Source organism: Protopterus annectens, chromosome 1.part2 (genome assembly GCF_019279795.1).
Source record: "Protopterus annectens isolate FY-2018-M chromosome 1.part2, PAN1.0, whole genome shotgun sequence".
Taxonomy (NCBI): Eukaryota; Metazoa; Chordata; order Ceratodontiformes; family Protopteridae; genus Protopterus; species Protopterus annectens.
The window spans coordinates 153,563,599-153,583,235 of NC_056727.1; the positions used below are offsets into that span (position 1 = coordinate 153,563,599).

A 19,637-nucleotide genomic window follows, 5' to 3' on the forward strand; every position below is an offset into this window, starting at 1 on the left:
GAAGCAGTACTCCATTAGACAAAGTGTAGTAATTATTACAAGATTTTCTTAATTCAATAATGTCTTCCTGCAGTTCATAAATTAAGTGTCCCATTTCTGACTGCTGTCAAACTGAATCACAAATACCTAGAGCTGAAATTCAAACAAAAAAAAAACAAACAGAAGAGAGAGAAAAGCTTTACAGCTAAACAAGAAAAACAGCCTTTTGCATTTCTTGTACATATGACATCATTTCACACATGGGATGTATCGTATCACTGAAAGCAACAAATTCCATACTGCTGTTAAAGTGAGACAAATCTGTTTTATGTGGTCTGCCTTTAAATTCCGGTCAGCTTGAAGGGGTCAAAGGAGCTCATACATCTAGTGCTACAGGCATGATTTTCACTGTGTGATCAGCACTATCAGTGTTACCAAACGATAGTACTGGGTCATGAGGGCAACATGCTCATGGTAGAATGATGTGACCATAACTTGTTATATTCTACCACTACCCAATTCTTTTGTTGCTTGGAATATTGATATTAAAAATGAATTCACAAATTGGCATTGGCATTGGCATTGGCATTGGCATCGACTCCCATCTTCCATTTTGTATATGGCTCTAGGGTATCACATCAACAGTGACCATATTCATACAGAAAAGCTTAATAAAAAGATGAGCTGCTTTACTCAGAGCAAATATAGGTCCTACAATGTACTAGAGTGACTAATAAAACGTAAAACATCAGTGCATTGTTAATAAATGGGGTAAAATTCTTAGGCCTTATGTTCTATCTGGTTATAGTTCAAAAATACTCTCTGAAACCTGTTCAGTAGTGTTGCCAGATTTGCATTAGTGTTATTAACATAGCATTAGACTGTGTAACCTAATAACACAGGTGGTATATCCGTGACGCTGTGTAGTGCAATTTGTTTGTGAATGAAAATATTAAAGTAACAGAATATAGTAGTGTAAACAAGAACAGTACTGTGTTCAGCTCTTCAGCATGAAATATGATATATCAAGGCTTCTCAATTCCGTAATTTTAGTTTATTGTTATTAGCACTGGTCAGTGTTGGTGTAAATGAAAGGAACTAGTTTAAAATCCAGTTTGAATGTGGGCAATGATAAGATTTACATACGATTAGCATATTCATTAGCAAACTGGGTGCCATAGCATTTCTTAGCATACCCACAGCTTTATGAAATGTTGCATTGCTCTGAGTGAATTATATAGTAACTGTGTTGAAGTAGTAGCATGAATTACCATAAAGTGATTAAAATTCAAAAATGTACAAGTCAGTTTAGAATAGGACTGCAGCATTTAAGGTTATAATGCACCATCAGGAACTCTGGACTGAGTAAAGTACTTAAGACAGAACCAAGAGCTTAACTGTGAAATCCAGGCCCAGAGCAGATAAAATAATAGTAAGACTGAGGCATTATTAATCCTGAGATTCCTAGGCACCAGTGAGCAGGCCAGTTAGGCAGCAGTCAGTGAAGGGAATGAAAACAGACTACACACAGGCAGTAATCAATCTGTATTTGATGACAGCATCATCATTTCCTGGGTTCAATGGTGAATACGAGACTATTAGCCGGTTGGCTATTACAAGACTAGCCAACAATCAGAGGTCAGAAACAAATCCTGTACCTTCCATCTGTAAAGTAGAGTTTAACCAATTTGTCAACCCTCCACTCTTTGTTACCCCTCTCATATGTTTTACACACACACACACACACACACACACACACACACACACACACACACATATATATATATATATATATATAAATTCTTCTTCAGATTTCTAGAAATGCTGAAATATTTTTGCATATATATGCATACATGTATTTTCTTTAAGTGATATAAATTATTTGCTGAATTGTTTACAAATTACTTAGGAATTGTTTATAATTACCTTAACTATTCAGGAACTTGCACACTGTAGCTGCTTTGAGAACATATAACTAAGGCTGCATTAAATAAATAATAATGCAATTTAACATTTTTAAACATCTTTATTAACATTACATAATGAATGACTACACATTCAGTTATAAAAGAGAAAAAAAAACTTCTTTCCATGCATTATACAAATATGGTTTCTTTCATAACAATTAGTATTCATTTTACCATAACACAGATTGCTCAAGGCAATTAATCATTGCTGATACATCCTTAGCCATGCTGCAAGAAGACACCCAAGTGATTGGTATATGATGCTGGCTTCACTCATTAACAAACTCACTTTAGTAATTTTCTGAATATTTGATAATAATACTTCTTTTTCTTTTCAGGAGTCTTCTGCTCACTAAAGTAGAAGTAATTTCAAGTGGAGCATTCTCTGGACTCAACAATCTTCATTCAGTGTATGTACTACCTTCCTAAAGTTACTTCAAACCACTGTCTGTGGGGAGTTTAATGAATTACTATGAATTAATATTTCTTGGATCATGTTTTTAAGACATATTCGATACACTATACCTTCTTTCACATTGCATTACAAAATATTGAGTAGAATAAGTCCTTTGTTGTTTCATTGTGTATATACAGTTTTCTTGCAGCTGGAATGGCAGAGATTGTGATTAGTTTGGGAATCTCTAGAAGGTATAAATGTTGAACAGATTATGCAGAAAAAATAAAGACAGGAGGAGTACTTTCTACAGAAAAATTACTCTGAAGAGGCATGGTTGATATTAACTCAGTTTTTTATTCAAATGTGCTTCTGACTTAGCAAAATAGAATCAAGAAATGACAGTGCAGTTGAATAAATGTATAGGTTGTCTGAACAGGAAGCAAGATAAGGCTGTGAAATAATAGTGCTGATAACATGGTTCTTACATTAGAAATTTAATATGGAAAATTGTATTTACTACATATTTAACATTTGCTAATGTGCTTTGTTAAAATCACTTCTAATGAATATCTACATTTAAAAGGGTGGGTTTTTGAAAGGAACCTTTGAGCCTGTCTGGTGTACCTGATTCTGCATATCTACTCTCTGTCTTCATCTTACCCTCTCTTGCCCTGACCACTCTTAATCAGGTCAGCATATTTTTTGCTGCAGTCCTTAACAGCAAGACATTCTATGACTCTGACTCAGTCTTTTTCTGTCCTGATCCTGTTTCACACATTCACTGACTTGCACTTGTTTATCCATATCCTTAACAGTATATTCCACAACTGAAAAGTAAAACGAATGAGCCCTTAAACATATATTAGTTCTGCACTATGTATACAGTTATGTGAATACATATATCTATATATATTTATACACACATACACAGATACACACACACACACACACACACACACACACACACACACACACACACACACACACACACACACACACACACACACACACACACCTAATAGTTTCCTTTTATAATCAGACATACACCACCTTCCACTGCAAGTACCATCACAGCCACATTTTCAAAATAATGACAATGGATTGCAAAAGAAAAGCATATAGTTTTCTGATCACCAAACACCAATGTCTCCACTAGTACACATGCCATAGCCACACATATTAACATACTACTTTTCAGGGACACCCTCAAACCCCATGACATAGGATTAAACTCCATGCCCAGTACTTAAATATATTAACTCCATAGTTGCACAGCCATGACCAAAGTGATACAGCTAGTATTATGTTATAGTTGACAGTACATGCATTGACTATAGCAAAAAACAATCACAGTAGCATTCAATAAATTATTGAATGAGCTGAGCTTGCAGTGACTCTGCAGGTTCTCAACAAGCAAGCAAACAAAACTTTTCAACTTTTCTGTTTTGGATCATTTACACAAAACCTTTTTATAAGACCAGTATACAAAGATACCCTTTGTTTGACTATTTCTTTAATTTCCTATCAGTTTTGTTTAATTCCTTAAATTCCTTTTCTATGCAGGCAGACATCTTGTTTTGCTAAGATACTATCCCTTTGCACTGTGCTGAGTGATATATATTTGGCACTGTGGTTACTTATTTACCTAAATTGCTGTTCCTGTTCAACATTCATCAGGACTTACTCTCCATTTAACACTTCCTCCTTGGTTTATCTTGACAAAGTAATAAAAAATAAAACATGGAAAAAGCACCACGCTAGGGAACAAAAACTGTATGTTAGCACTTTCGTTTACTAAAAATATGTAAACTTCTTCAGACAATTCACAAACAAAAAGTCAACCCTTAAATACTTTAAAAAATGACATCATTTCCTGAAACATCATTTCCTGAAGCATCATTTCCTGAAGCATCATTTCCTGGAACAACCTTACCTCAATTTAAAGTAAAAGAACATAAAATATAAAGTGTAAACTATGTGAATCTATTCATAGTTACTATATTAAATTACTTTCTCATGAAGTTCAGTATGTTTTTTATCTTAATAAAGCTTTAAGTTTTAGAATGCTCCTGATAGAGATTACATCATTTAAACCTGGTGGGACTAAAGCATTTAATTTCAACTGCCATAAAGCTTCTTTTTCTTCAAGTTTTAGGCTAGTTCGTCCCCCTCTTTCATTCTCAGATACTTTTTCAATAGCCATGAATAAAAATTCATGCTCAGGGTATGAGAAAATGTGCCTAGCTAGGGCATTGGTAGTGTTCCCTTTATTAATTGCATAATAGTGTTCATAAATTCTGTTTTTCAGTGGTCTATTAGTTTTCTCTATATAAAAAGCTTGGCATTTAGAGCACAAACTAAGATAGACCACCCCCCCTAGTGTTACAATTAAACTTCCCATTGATGTAAAACTTTTTTCCTTTTACTGTAAATGAGTTACTCACTTTTATATATTTGCACCAATGACAATTTTCACATTTGAACATCCCTTTATGTGGGCGGTGCACATTGGAATTATTATTTTCCAAAAGTGCTTTCAAATTACATCCCTTACGAAAAACCACTTGAGGATGTTCATTAATGTGTTTACTGATTGATTGATCTTCTGATAAATAACACCAATTTTTGAAAATAATAGTTTTTAAAGATGGAGCATCCAAAGAAAACATGGTAATAAAACTAGATGCAAATGAACCCTCTTTTTCAAAGCTCTTTACATTATTAAAATCATGTAAAAGTGGGAAATCAAAAGAAGTGGTCAAATCATCTGACAAGTCCACTCTAGATTCAATAGTTGTTTCATTCTCTTTTAACTGTAAAATTGGTTTAAATAAAGCACTTGCCCTTTTATTCTTCACCTCTTCAATGAGTTCACCCACCAATCTAGGTGGGTACCCACGTTTCATGAACGTGTCTTTTAATAACATACATTCTTGAAAAAAGTCATCCTCCAAAGTCACCATCCTGGCAGCCCTAACGAGTTGTCCTTTCACCACACCCCTTTTCTGGTGGTAAGGATGGCAACTGGAGAAGTGCAGAAATGCATTAGAATATGTGGATTTCCTAAAAATCTTGGAAGTAAAACTATTTTTCCCTTTATTTTTTTACAATTGATGTTTGCGACCTTTATACATCTATTCCACAAGAACTTGGATGTGAATGGGTGAGAGACTTCCTTTTAGAAAAACAGGTAGAAGGACAAAGTATTGATTTAATTATATACTTATTGGAACTAGTCCTCAATAATAATTACTTTTTGTTCAACAAACAATTTTACCTCCAGAAAACGGGTGTAGCCATGGGGTCCCCCTGTGGAGCAACTTTTGCTAATGCTGTTATGGCTTTTTGGGAAAAGCATTAATTGTTCGTTGACACGACCTTTCAGGAGAGGACCAGATGGTACACCCATTACTTGGATGATATATTCATTTTATGGAGAGGAGATATCGCCTCTGCCACTACCTTTGTTGAACAAATTACTAAATACACCAATTTTTTGAAATTTACATGGGAATTCAAAACAGAACAGATTTCATTCTTGGATGTGGAACTAACAAAGAATACTAAGAAAAATAGTTTTACTTCCAAGAATTTTAGGAAATCCACATATTCTAATGCATTTCTTCACTTCTCCAGTTGCCATCCTTACCACCAGAAAAGGGGTGTGGTGAAAGGACAACTCGTTAGGGCTGCCAGGATGGTGACTTTGGAGGATGACTTTTTTCAAGAATGTATGTTATTAAAAGACATGTTCATGAAACGTGGGTACCCACCTAGATTGGTGGGTGAACTCATTGAAGAGGTGAAGAATAAAAGGGCAAGTGGTTTATTTAAACCAATTTTACAGTTAAAAGAGAATGAAACAACTATTGAATCTAGAGTGGACTTGTCAGATGATTTGACCACTTCTTTTGATTGCCCACTTTTACATGATTTTAATAATGTAAAGAGCTTTGTGAAAGAGGGTTCATTTGCATCTAGTTTTATTACCATGTTTTCTTTGGATGCTCCATCTTTAAAAATTATTATTTTCAAAAATTGGTGTTATTTATCAGAAGATCAATCAATCAGTAAACACATTAATGAACATCCTCAAGTGGTTTTTCGTAAGGGATGTAATTTAAAAGCACTTTTGGAAAATAATAATTCCAATGTGCACCGCCCACATAAAGGGATGTTCAAATGTGAAAATTGTCATTGGTGCAAATATATAAAAGTGAGTATCGCATTTACAGTAAAAGGAAAAAAGTTTTACATTAATGGGAAGTTTAATTGTAACACTAGGGGGGGTGGTCTATCTTAGTTTGTGCTCTAAATGCCAGGCTTTTTATATAGAGAAAACTGATAGACCACTGAAAAACAGAATTTATGAACACTATTATGCAATTAATAAAGGGAACACTACCAATGCCCTAGCTAGGCACATTTTATCATTCCCTGAGCATGAATTGTTATTCATGGCTATTGAAAAAGTATCTGAGAATGAAAGAGGGGGACCGACTAGCCTAAAACTTGAAGAAAAAGAAGCTTTATGGCAGTTGAAGTTAAATGCTTTAGTCCCACCAGGTTTAAATGATGTAATCTCTATCAGGAGCATTCTAAAACTTAAAGCTTTATTAAGATAAAAAACATACTGAACTTCACGAGAAAGTAATTTAATATAGTAACTATGAATCGACTCACATAGTTTACACTTTATATTTTATGTTCTTTTACTTTAAATTGAGGTAAGGTTGTTCCAGGAAATGGTGCTTCAGGAAATGATGCTTCAGGAAATGATGCTTCAGGAAATGATGTTTCAGGAAATGATGTCATTTTTTAAAGTATTTAAGGGTTGACTTTTTGTTTGTGAATTGTCTGAAGAAGTTTACATATTTTTAGTAAACTAAAGCGCTAACATACAGTTTTTGTTTCCTAGCGTGGTGCTTTTTCCATGTTTTATTTTTTATTAGTTTGTTGAATTATTTAGTTTGTTTGCTTATCTTGACAAAGTGTATAACTTGTTCTTGATAATACAAAACAGTTGACACTTCAATGATTACATATTTATCATTTTTTAAATCTCCTTATGAAATCGATTCCAGTACCTCAGTGACTATTCTTGATACTACATCATTGCCAGATTGATATCCACTGCTCACAAATTGCTGAATGCCTTCTCTGCAAACATGGCAGATGACCCTAGAAATGCATATGACGAGGCCAGCTAGCTACCCATTAGTTTCATGGGGTCTATATCATAGCCTCAAAGAAGCATTCTGTTGAACGCCTCTTCATAAACACGTAGTCAGTGAAGTCACTAAACTGCGAACATTCACATCCCTTAGTTTGCCTTTTTCTCCACTGTAGTGCAATCTCGGAGTTGGTATATTTAGTTAGGGGGTGTGGGGGGCACTGCCCCCCACGTTGGAGGGTGTGGGGGTGAAGTTCCCCACTTTGTTATGTTTGCAGTGATGTGTTTGTGTTTTGAAGGCAAGTGATTTCTTTCTAAGGGAAAGAAATCTCTGTTGTGAACATTTGCGGTTTAGTGACTTTGCTGATTATACGCCAATGAAGAGGCATTCGATGGAATGCCTCTTTGAGGATTTAATATAAACCTGTTTCATGAATCTGTTCCCCATATATAATAATCTGAGCTAGTTTCTTGAGCCACGTTTCACCTCAATCCATCTCCAGCAGTCCATTTAGTTTCTTGGCCTTTCTATTGTGTGGTACAGACTGAAGGCCTTACTAAATACAGTGTGGGCAGCATCTAACAGACAGTCTGCATTTCCCACAGAGGAACATTTTCATACTGTTGCTTATGGTCTTAGTTTAACAAGCCAATCATCCTGTCAAACACACCTGGATTGGTGCTCAAGTCACTGCCCCTTAAAAGGCCTGTGCTTAACACACATAAACACGTCTCCTTTAACATCATTTTTGGAGTGTTTTCGAAAAATCTTTCAAGTCACTATACTAGAAACTGTCAAGTTCAGCACTGCCAAAGAATGTGTTTTTTTCCTTTAGCATCTCCTCTCCATTGCAACAAAGTGCACTGCAACACAGCACAACACCACTAACACCCCCATGATAAACTTTTAGTCAAAGAAGTACAGTTGTTACCAAGAACAACACTAGACTGGAACTACACCTGTGCTGATACTAAAACTTTTCATTTGTGATCATCATTCTACCCTAGTCAAGAAGCTTAAAATAAAATAAAATAATGTCTGCATTTCATGTAGTAAATTGCAAACAGCTGCAATAAATGCTGCTTCATAATGTCAAAAACAGTATTTGTCAGGGAGCTACAGAGCTAATTAGAAATGGAAAAGGAGTACTAGACTTATTGACAGTTGGAGAAGTGCTATGGAGGGTGCATGACTCGTGATGTACAGGCTAGTGCTACTGAGTCCATTGTGTACTCACAATGCAGCACTGCATAGCTGCATCTGCTGCTTGTCCAGCACAAGAAGGACAACATACCGGCTATCGGATAGACCATTTGGGCATGCACACCAAAGTGCCAAACCTGTTTTTTGTACAAGAAAAGAGAAGAAGTGGGGTAGATAGGAATGTAGGGAAAAGAGCAGTATACAGAGGGATCGTACTAAGGTAACCATAAGGCATGAATGTTACAGAGGAAAGTATTTTTAGAGAAAGAGGCCCTTGTCAATATATAAAAAATAATGGTAGGTGAGGAAGGTAGTGAGAGAAGGCTATGAATGGGATAGAGGGATTAGGGCAGGTAAGAGGGCTAGACAGAGAAGCATAAAACATGGACTCAGACAAACATACAGAGGGTGGACAAGTGGTGATAGGAGGGTTGGACAATGGGTAAAGAATGGTGATTGACACATAGGAAGGGAGAGCAGGATGAGGATATTGTAGAATGCCTGTCTGATCCAGAGGGCAAATAAACACTGCTGCAGAATCAAAACCTCGACAACAGTTGAGTAGAAAACACCTTTATCAACGACACAAAGCTTTCAGGTATAAACACCCTTTTTCGATGATAGACAACAGGTACAATAGAATCATGCTTTAAATACAAGTCCAACACATCACATGACCCGCAGCCAAGGTCATATGATCAACTAATCATAAAAATCACAAAAATATTCCTAAACATATATTTAAATGTAAAAAACATAACAAAATATATTAGTATAAAGTTAAAAATTAACTTAAAAAAATCATTTCAGTTTTGTGTGTTGTAACTTGACTAACACAGGTTTTAACGAAACACCCACATTTAAACCTGGGACTATATCAGCTGATAGCCTCCCAGAGGGCAACAAATCTAGGTATTACTCATCTGAGTGGCCAATGTTATGGGCAGATTGTTTCCTTGATGGCCCCATCGGATGTGTGACCTCAGAGTTATTATATATTAGTAAGGGGTGTGAGAAATGTAATTCTCCACATGTGGGTTGCATAGAGGTGCCATGCTTTGAAAAGTTCTTAGTCATTTTCACTTTTGTCCTTAATCAGCTGTATATGTACTACCAGATTCTCCTGACATTTGCTTGACTTCTATGCTCTTTCTTCAGTTTTATGTTTTAGCAATTTCTTCTATGAGCTAACACAAAAATGGAAATTCACTGTTGACTGTAGCCATTAAGCACAGTTAAAGGCTGTAAGATGAAAATATAAAAAGGTACTTTTGTGTGATTAACAACTTATAAGATGAAAATTGTCCAGGTATCCTCAATTACAAGTTCACTGGCATTCCTGAACATTTTCTGTAAAGCATAAAGTTTCACTCTAGAAGTCTGACAAGAAAAAATCAAGCACTTCAGCAGAGAGTGAACACAAAGAACCTTACAAAAATCAGGTGAACCAAAAAATTGTCGCAAACAAGATGCCTGTGAGACATAACAGCAAAATGTTTAATGCATTCATCCCTAAACACTGGGGACTTCATCACAACATAAAAAACATACTGACATTTAATTTAAAAATTCATATTATTCATCAAATGACCAAATGAGTCAGTTGCTAGCACTAATAAATATATTAGCACAACTTAAAGTTAATTGCATATAATAAACAACCTGCTGAACTTATCGAATCCACTGCATGTTGTAAAAATGTTTATAAACATATTATTGCAATTCACTAGTATTCAAAACCCTTAGTTGCCCAAATGAAATGTCATCAATGCTGAACTTATGTACTTTGTATCATAACCTAATCACATATACATAAAATGAAACATCTTAAAATAAACAGCTACTACATTACTTAATATCAAGGGACCTGAGTTTCAAAATGCTTGTAAGGGAGACCATGTCATTTAATCCTGGGTATTTGGCAGCATCCACTTGTAATTGCCAACATAGCTCCCTTCTTTCCAACAAAACACCCCAAGGTCCACCTCTTGGACCAGGTGCTAACCTGTCCACTATAAAAAAAATATGTGCTCCCACAAAAACCTCTCAGTCTTCCCCACATAAAACATGGGCATCTTTGGCATAAAGACATATTCATTACACCATTAGTACCACAGTCTAGGTGCCCCCTGGTTGTAATATTTTTGTCCTTTAATCACCACTTGGTTACTCTCTCGGATATGTCTACAGTGATGGCATCTAGCACATTTATAAGTGTCATTCTCTATCCCATTCAGGCTAACAGCTAAGTGTGAACCTTGCAAATATTCCTTAAAAATCTGAACCCTTTTAAACACGATTATATTTTTTTCATGTAACTTGTCAACAAGTGTTTCACTATTAATAAACAAATTTTAATTTCTTTCCATTATTTGTTGTATGGCCGCATGGTCCGTACCGTAGGTCATAACTAAAGCTTTATCATACTGCTTTATAATATGGGCCCTTTCACTATCACTGTCATTTGCTCAGCCCTCTATAATGAGTGGAAAATATGTTCTATTTCTTCTCTTATTATTAATCTCAGTGAAAATAGGCTCAGTAATGTTCCCTGGGTATCCCCTCCTCACAAGCATAGCCATCATTTTATTATATTCTATAAGAAATGAGTCATATTCAGACATCATCCTTGTTAAACCCACCAGCTGACCCTTAATAATGTTTTTTTTTTCTGGTGTGTATGTTGGCAACTTTTAAAATGTAGAGCCAATTCACAAGAAAAACACTGAAGACCAAATACCACTCAGGAACAGGATGGGTCCAAAAACGGAGACCAGCCACACTGGAGTAATGTCCAAAATATTTATTCACAAAACAAGGTTGATTAAGCGCTTTCGTATATGTACTTCATCAGAATCACAAAAACATATAGCATCCAGAACTCTTAAATACCCCACCCGTAATGCATTATCCAATGAAATTGATAGAGGCATTATCCAATCTATGACACAAAAGAAAAAAATAAGTAAAACTATGAAAAGTGTATGTAGCCTAGCTTTCACTTATGCATTCTCCCTAAAAGCGTTTAGTATAAAATTAGTTGATAATGTGCACACTTACATATACATAAACTTCTAGAATTATCATAAAAATGTATAAATGTATAAATATATGAATATATAAAAATATAATATATATATATATATATATATATATATATAAATATAGATATATATAGATATATATATAGATATATATATAGATATATATATAGATATATATATAATATATACAGATAAGATAGCCTATATGGTTGCTTAAATAATTACAGTACATATGATTTCAACCTTAAAACACTGGTGATAGATGTACTTTCATTCAGGCCAAGGAAGGTGGTAGCATCCACCCTTTAATGTGTACTAAGTTCCTTGATTTCCAAGAGGTCTTCCCAAGGGCCCCCCCCCCCCCAGAGATCTCTTTGTACACATTCCAATACAAAGAAATTAAAACTATGATCTGTATACTCCCCAATATGCTTGGCCAATGCATTTTTTGTATCTCCCTTCCTAATGTCCAAATCATGCTCATACATGCTTTCCTTAAATTTTCTCTTGGTTTTTCCCACATAGAAACACTGGCATTTTAAGCACCTGGCCACATAAATAACCCCCAATGAATTACAGTTGTTGTGACTCCTTGAAAAGATAGTTAAATGGTTCACTGTTACCCTGTCTCCTTCCATAATCATTTTGCACTGGGCACAACTGACACATTTATGGGTTCCCCATTTTTTACTGGTATATTCCAACCCAAAATCACAAGTGCCCTGCTCTAAATGGTTCTTCAGAGTTTTCCCCTTTCTAAAAATCACCTGGGGGTTGTTGTTCGCCACCATGCTCAATTCCTTAAATTCCTTAAAATTGGAAAAAATATGCCAATGTTTATAAATAATATTTCTAATGTGGGTGACCTTGTTGCAATATTGGGTAATAAAAGCTCCCTGTAAATCCAATCCTTTGTTAGTACCATTTCTCCAAAAGGAACTACTCCCTAAGGGCTAGTGGGAACAAATGAGGGACCCTAGAAGGTTTGAAAGCCAAGTACAAGGTGAAATCAAGCCCCCTTTAGAGGGAAATCATTTTGGGGAGCCACAGTTGAAAATTCACCCTCTGTGTTGCACATTATCTTGACATCTAAAAAATCCAACTGATCATAAGAACTTTTGATGGAAAATTTCAAAAACTGTGTGCTTTGATTAATATATGTATGGAAAGTAGTTAACATATTTCTATCACCTTGCCATAACATAAAAAGGTTGTCTACAAAGTGCCTATAAAATCTAAGTTGTGGCCAGTTGTCATTATTCAAAATATATTTATTCTCCCAATTGGCCATCACTATGTTAGCTTAACTATTCGCTGATGGGGTGCCCATCACCACCCCATGTTTCTGTAGGTATAACTGATGTTCAAATAACATGACATTATTACTCAAAATCAATTCCATGAGATGGCAAATCAAATCAATTTTTACGTGCTTCTCACCACTTTCATTAATTAGATATTCCCTTAAATAATCAACTCACTCTTTATTGGGAATTGAAGTAAAAAGTGAGTGGATCTCCAAAGTTACTAGTAACATTCTATGGCTACCTTTCTGTAGCTCCAAAAATCAAAAAAAGGTCTTCTAAAAAATGTCGGGAGTCTCTTAATATATATTTGTCAAGGGGCAGACCTTAAGGACATCGAGGTTAACTGCCAAGGATGATGATTTTAACTGTGAACTCACTGAATTTAAGGAAAGGTTGTCAAGGAGGGGTTACACAGTCCTTTCAAGTGTCAGCTGACGGCAACTCAATGAATATAGTCTATTTGGCAGTATGTAATGTCTGCTCTGCATATTATGTGGGAAAAACAAATAGAAAATTCAGGTACAGGATAAGGGAACATATAAATAATATTAGGAAAGGGACCCTTACCAATGCGCTGGCGAAACATGTTAGTCAGGAGGGACAGCAGCATACATTTAGATTCTTAGCAATAGAAGAAATATGGGAAAATGAAAGAGGGGGAGATATATCCAACTATACTGAGACTTCAGAAATTAGGTGGATAATCAGGCTAAAAGCAGACAGAGGAAAGGGACTCAATGACAGAATCCCTATAAGACCTATTCTGAAGAATAGGAAACTTTTTAAATAGTCTTATTTATTTTAGTAGGTTGTATGAAGATAAAAGTTTTTTTTGTATAACACTGCATATTTTTTTGTTAGGTATATACTCCATGTATTTTTTTGATAGATGTATTTTTCATACATTTTTTAGCTTTCACATTATTAGTTAGGATGACAGGACACTTTCTTGTTTTCATAACTTGTGCAGTAATGAATGAAGCAATACTCAATTGGTTTTACTTACAGAATATTGGGAACATGGTATTTTATTGTTTGTATGTCTTTAAGAATGTTAAATGCATTGAAGTTTGTTATTGGTCCATTTGAATTAATTGGAGAGAGGATATATATGTTTTGTGAAGTACTGTTCTCTGTTATGGTCTGAAGAAGTGGTGGTGACACCATGAAAGCGCTTACCTTATGAATTAAAGACATTCCAGCTTTTAAACAGCTTTGAAGTCGTGACTTCCTACAACATTGTTTGTTCTGTTGGATGTTTTATGATATATTTTTGAACTGTTTTACCAACAGTTCAATATTTTTCCACTTTTTCAAAACAAAAACCCATGAATTTGTAAGTAAATACATATAATCCACCAAAGCATATTTAAGTTTAGAATCCATATACCTGGCTAAAGGATGAGTTTTACATTTTCCTGCATCAATTATTGGGCATCGGGAAAGGGAGTCCATTAAATTTTTTTATGTAATTTAGGATTCCAAAAATTGATGGAACAACTGGATTTTCAACCCTTAACATTTTAAAAGTATCCCCAGAGATTTGTCCTTGTATACACATATCATATAAAACCAGATCTATTCTACTGTATGCAATATTTGCTTAATTTTAGAAACCTCATCATAAACCATATGATATAAAAGTGCATTCATCTTATTCACATAGTCAGATCTATTCATAACAACAGTACCACCCCTTTATCAACTTTCATAATTCTTACTTTTATTGTGGGAAAGATCTATCAGCATGTTCCATTCACTACAAGTCATATTGTACCAGGGATTAGGTAGTTTGGTTTTTAATGCATGCCTTTTATCAAATTAATTTAATTTCTCAAACATCTGTGTTGTAGGATGTAAAGTAGGATTGAATATACTACTACTACTATACAAATTGGCATTGCCAGACCTAAAAAAACACCTCCTTCATTAAAAATTAAACAGAAATTAAGCAGTGCTTTTGGTAACTAATGTTTTTAATTACAGGTTATTGTGTTAAAAAATAGTTCAATCGATTCACATCCTTAATGGGCAAATAGCATTAACTAATCCTTATGAAAATCTGAACCATTGACCAGGCCTGTGGGATATTTCCAGGACCTTTGCCTATTCAGAACCCTTTTGAGTTTAATGCACTCATGAAAATATTCATTTCCATTAGTAGCTTTCAGTATTTTCATTTTTTTTTCTAAAATCATTTAATTGAGCAGCTAAACTGCCATCGGGTGTACAAGGTAGTTGATGGAGAACCATTCTCTTCCAAAACCAAGCCTCATTATTCGTTTAGTTGTTATTAAATTGCCAGTTGATTGAGTTTATTGGGTTTGAGCTGGTGTTAGCCTGCATCAGTTCAGGAAGAGAATGAATACACTTACAACACTAACACATGCACAGAAAACATCCACACAGATTAGTATGTAAATGCCTACATACATGCATACATAAGAGTAATTGTTTTTCTGGAATGCAGCTTAGATATGTTCTGTACTACAATAATAAATAAATGTAATATCACTTATGAAGCAATGCATGTGGCTTGGGTCTGAGCTATGTTATAGCTTTGCTTTTTAGTTCCATTTCTTGTCAAGAACTATGTCCTTTTTTACCCATTGTTCCTTGCCAAACATTGCTGGGACATTTAGAAAGGTGACACAAAATAATTATCTATATCATCACATGCTCTATTATCTGTAACAGCAGAATAGCAGAGCTGTAGCTGGCTCATTTAGCACCTGGTATCTGCTCCTGATGTAGCATCCCACCTTCTCAGCTCTTCAAGTGAAAACCAAAAATAGGTTTTCAGCAAAGAACAAAAACAAAAAAAAAAAGGATTTTATACTAATTGACTTGCTACACAGTAAGCCAAAGTCCTTCTTAACTAAAAAAGAAGAATGACTGTAGCAAGCCAATGGTGCATTTGCACCAACTGACTTCCTCCTTCTGGCAGTCAATCCACTCCCCTCTAATCTCTTCAGTGAAAAGCAAAAAATAATGAAGGACGTGCACTTTGGTGCTTCTCGATTATGCCCCATAACACTTTGCACCTGGGAACAATGCTGTTTTTGTTCACATCCACCACTCTCCAGTTTATTAATAAGTGCAGAAAGAAATTAAATAATCCTCATGGGGCAACTGACCCTTTCACTCCACCCTTGCTATGCTACTGTGTAGTAGTCCACCATGACAGCTTATCATTTTGTATACGTGTTTGGCCTGTCAGAAAAATCATTAAGCATATTTTTGCATAAAGGTACATACATATACTCTGGGATTCAGAAACATGGCTTGCATAGTTATACTGGACTGGCCACTGCTCGACTATCATGGACAATGAGACCTAGAACTCATTAAGTATTAATAGAGTATGTGATGGGAGCATGATGTTCAGCATATTGATCACTGCTGCAGTAGTCTTAGCTATACGGAATTATATCCTGCCAAGGATATAACAGCCATTCAGCTTCCAAAATTTCAGTGTACCTTCCACATGCCCAAATTAATAAGCAGCTCAAGCAGAGCTGACTAAAACACAAGAATTGATGTTGTCTTTTATGTTCTGGTCCTCAGAAAATGGGTCTTGGATAAGATGTGGGATCTGTCTGCAGCCACTTCCAAGCTTTGGACCCAGTGCTCAGGCTCCTCCCCCTACTCATAATCCCTGTGAGAAGAGTGAGCTACCTCTGTTCTCATTTGACACCTGAAAAGTTTGAATGGATCATGGTGCTCAGGAAAATTCGGATAGAATAATTACAATTTCTTTTAGATAAGTAAACTTTTACCTCCCTATTTTCCCTGGTATCCATCAAAGCCAATGTTACACTCTTCATTGACCCTGATAACTTCTCTGATAAAGTTCCTCTGGCACAGTCGGAGTCATCTGAGTCTCAACACCAGGTGGCCACCACTAACTCCAACAGGATGGGATCATATCCAGGGTCTTCAGATCCTTTCTTTCCTGTGGGAGCATCGGCACATGATAGTTTGGCTCCAGCATTGACCTTGGATCCCAGTCAAATGTCTTCAGGGTTGAGCCACCTTCAGGAGTTTTGGATCCTGCAATGAGGTTCCCTGGATCTGCCTCGAGCTCAGCATTTGAGATAATCAAGAGAGTACTCTTGCAGTGTATAGAGAGATCTGCCCTCTCAGAGCCAGATCCAACCCATTCCCAGAGGACCTCCCAGGATATGAAGCATATTCTCCTTGTCCCATCAGGGCTTTCAGTTTCTGAAAGTTTTGAGCCTGTTCTTTCTAGAGATATTTTATCTGTTTCTGAGACCTCTCCTGAACCTCCCACAGCAGAGGTTCACTAGAAACATTAGTGCAAGAGGAGGCACTTAGATTCCCCAGAGGAATCCCCAACCACTGACACAGATTTTGATAGAGTGGGTTCCCCCTAGATCCCCCCTTGAGGAAATCATGTTTGTACAGATTCTCAAACTTCTTAGGCAGAAAGAGGGCTGATCTTTAAAAGATCATTCTCCAGAGGAATCTATGTTTCTTAAGGCTTTGTTCTGATCTATCTACTTCTTAGGTGGATCCCACCTCCCCCCTTCCGATAAGATGATAGATATAATCTCATCCTAGGCACCTTAGGCATGGAAAGAACCAGATATGGCTGAACCTATCCTCAAGAAGCCTGCTAAATTTTTGGTAGCTCATAAAGATAAACCCCATTGGAGAAAGGGTCTTGTGGTAGATTCCATGATAGTGGTGGCAGCCACTAAGAAGGAACTTGCAGAGAAAAGCTTCTCTGTCCATCCACCTAAAAGAAGGTTGAGTGCATTGGAAAGATTCAGGAAGCATGTATATGCCTCATATACATTTTTGGTGAGAATACTGAATTACCTGGCACAAACTACTTGCTTTCAGAGATATTTGACAAAGGAGGTTGCAAAATCTCTCCCAGGGACCTTGTCTGTGGATCAAAGCAAAACTATTGATTTATAGTTGGCTACCCTCCAGTCACTTTCCAGGGCCTCAGTGTGCCTTATGTCTAATGCTGTAGAGGGTGTCTGTAGAGCAACTGGTACATGCATTTCCATAGAAAAGGTAAGCCTGGATACAGCTTTGTGATTTTGTGAAACATTTCAAAATGTTCTTCATCAATGCCCCTTATGATGGGTCAACCTTTTTTGATCCCAAAGTCAAAGAAACCATCTCCAGAACTGAGAATAACAGCAAATTCCTTTCTGGCATAGGGAAGAAATTCTCTACTTCTCAAAGGGCCTTCTCTACAAATCTAAAGGTTGGTAAGAGAATTTGATTTCAGAAATCCTAGGGTTTTTTGTCTGACACTTCTAGAGAAAGAGCTCCCCATGAAAGAAGGGGAAATTCTCATAATGGATGTTGCCCAAGAGGCAGACGTGGCCCACAAAACCAAGGCCTCGGGGTTTTTTTCTCAGAGAAGACTTTACATTGTGCTCCTGAACGTTTGCTTGAATGTTGTATTCTGGAGGCAGTTGGGGGGCACTTGTCCCTGCATCCAACAGCCTGAATGTTTATCACTCAAGTCAAATGAGTGCAGAGGATTGTAACCATGGGCTATGTCATAACTTTTTACACTCCCCTGTCACTTCAGATAATAATTCCCAATGTTCAACCATCACAAAGGGAAGTAGCCACTTCATAAAGTTATTTATTTATTTATTTGACATTTGTTGACTAGGATAGTCTGACTGAGCTTGCGCCCTTTTGCAGCGGAGGCCCAGGGGAAAAGCTCCACAGTACAGTTAAGCAAGTAGATATTCATAGAATTGCAGTAAAATACAATAGACATAATAAACATTTATACAATAAAAAGTTTGAGCAGATGTACATTACAGTACCGGTAGGAGATTCCATCTAAAGAGGCATATTAAACAACTAGCAATTATTGAGGCATGTGGCAAAAACAAAAGTGACATAAAATGCATAAGAATTGTCATTGGAAGTCTATTATGAGACTTACAGCAGATTGTTTGACATGTTATAATATGACTGCTGTATAGCATTGAAAAGGTAGTAGAAAGAAGGATACAGGTAGCAGATTATAAGAAGCTAGGAATGGGGGGCATGAGGAGCAGTTGTTGAATAAACTTTGTAAAAGACAGGAGGTTCTATGAAATCGAGAATTAGAAGATGTCCCTCCAGTCCAGAGAGAATCTACAATTTACTGAAGATTCTTTTTAGTTCCAAAGAAAAACAGGGACCTAAGGACAATTTTGGGCATAAGCTAATAAATCAAGTTTGAAAAACAAACAAAATTATGGATGGTCACTATTTGGTCTCTTCTTATTCTCTAAGGAAAAATGACTAAATATGCTTGATTGATCTTCGGGATGTGCACTGTCAGATAAAGATGGACAGGTGTTCCAGGACGTATCTTCACTTTCAGCCGGAAATCAGTCATTTCCAATTCAGAGCACTGCCCTTTGGACTCACCACAATGTACTGGGTGTTCACCAGGTGAACAGCAGTAGTGGCAGCCCATCTACAACTGCAGGGTTTCCAAGTATTCTCATACCTGGATGACAGTCTCACCTCTCCCCTTATCAGGAATATACTAATTCAAGCCAGGGACTCCTTGC

At 36.2% G+C, this 19,637-nt stretch overlaps 1 long non-coding RNA gene across 1 annotated transcript in view; it reads left to right on the forward strand.

Annotated features, from left to right (window-relative positions):
- The first annotated feature begins 2,288 nt into the window (after positions 1-2,288).
- The window catches only part of LOC122792456, a 74,600-nt gene continuing 57,251 nt past the window's right edge, over positions 2,289-19,637 (forward strand). Inside the window, exon 1 of the long non-coding RNA XR_006363308.1 lies at positions 2,289-2,356. This is a non-coding gene — a long non-coding RNA (uncharacterized LOC122792456). The remainder of the gene's footprint in view (positions 2,357-19,637) is intronic.